The following is a 1731-nucleotide window of genomic DNA, read 5'->3' on the forward strand; positions in this document are numbered from 1 at the left end:
GACCGTTATTCCAGATTGACCACATCTCTGTGGATTCCTTTGTGTAGGAGTTTTCCTAAAGAGACCCACATGCCAAACGTTTTTCTGGGGTAGCCAGTGTTTCTACTTTTTCAGCTTTTTCCATCTCTGTTTTTAGCATACACTTGAAGGGGAGGCTTTCTCTCTCATCTCCACATGGCCTCTCATATGTCTGGGCCATTTGCCTAAATTGCCTCTGTCTTTCCTACAGGGCTACCTAAAAAACTCTTACTCATCCCATCAAGTTTAGGTCAGATGGATGGAAGGAGCCATGAAGATCTCAGAGGTATCCCAAAGTTTTAGTGCCGGCTTTAGCACCAACTTGCTGTGTGACATAGATCAATTTGCTTGCTTTCTCTGGGGTTTTCTCATATGTCAAAATGAAGGTGAGTTTCAGTTGATAAGCAAGTCCTTACCTGTTCAAATAATCTGCAGTTTCAGGATGCTGCTAGGTTCCTATGGGGCAGGTAGCTTCCAAGCAAAGATTCATCCCTTTTTTTTTTTTAAACTTGTTCATGAAGTTTATTACTGTCTTTATCTGAAAAATCTTCATAGAAATTGTGGTTTGGTTTATTAACGCTCAGCAGCCCGTTCCTGAGCTCTAAGGAAGCTTGTCTTCTTCTGAGCTACCCGATATTTCTTCTGGGCAAGTGACATTTTGGGACGGTTCCACCTCTTCTTTTTAATTTCTTCCTTAGGCTTCTTCTCATACACTGGATTCTCTCATATTGCAGCATGAGCTTTCTTACACATCTCCTCCATCATGTCTGGAGTTACTTTGTTCTTTATGTATTGAGAGAATTGTTTTTTGTAAGCATATTCCTCTTCTTCGATCAGGTAACGCATATAATCTGCAACATTCTGCCGCCCCATGATGTGCTTTCGGTGTACCTCAGCATTGAATTCTTTGCATTCTGAATCATAACCAGGGAACCGTTTGGTACTGTGAGGGATAGACAAGCCTCCATCGACAGCTCCCTTCAGGGCCCCCAAAACTTTATTCCCAGTAGTAGTCCTGGCAAGCCCTGCATCCAAGTAACAGGTGAAGGCACCAGGTTGACCATCAATGCGTTCCACATTGTATTCATCTCCAGTCACCTCGACTTGGCCTTCATAAATTTTGTCCATACCAAACCTATTAAGAAGCCTGCGTGCCAGCAGCAGGCCAGTACAATATGCTTCAGCATAATTTGTCAGGCCAACCTTCACGCCATACTTCGGGAGTTCGTGAGCATAAGCTGCACAAACTATCATATCTCCTTGTATACGGGCATAAACGATCTGACAAATGTTATCTCAGTTACACGAACTATCATTCTGTATTTGGGTGTGTTGTACTTATTTTTATCTTGGATAACCAATCGTTTCCAAGCATAGTAGTCAGTTTCGCCCTCTCACCGTCTTCTAAATTTCACTTGGTATCTCTTGAAGTAGGCCTTATTCTTGACAACTTTAACAAACCCCATCCTGTAGAACAGAGGCCGTAGCCGCCACTGAGCTGCAGAACCAGCACGGCTCCGGGGAGGAAAAAAATAGATTCGTCACTTTTGTATGGTCTCGGCATCCGTCAACAAGCCCAGGTCATGCTGTTATACCAGCTGCGACTTAGGCAAAAGTCTAGCTCTTTCAATGATGTTTTTTGCCTGATTCACTGGGATGAGAAAAAGAAACATTAAACTCTCAGAAATCCTTCTCTCTGGAATTCACATATCC

The 1731-nt window shown here is 43.0% G+C and overlaps 1 pseudogene across 1 annotated transcript; it reads right to left on the reverse strand.

Moving 5' to 3' along the window:
- Positions 1–556: 556 nt before the first annotated feature.
- Positions 557–1484, reverse strand: LOC307067094 (large ribosomal subunit protein uL18-like; annotated as a pseudogene). The gene has a single exon. The product of its transcript is annotated as a large ribosomal subunit protein uL18-like (transcript).
- Positions 1485–1731: the final 247 nt, after the last annotated feature.

This window comes from Hyperoodon ampullatus (assembly GCF_949752795.1).
Source record: "Hyperoodon ampullatus genome assembly, chromosome: 18".
Taxonomy (NCBI): Eukaryota; Metazoa; Chordata; class Mammalia; order Artiodactyla; family Ziphiidae; genus Hyperoodon; species Hyperoodon ampullatus.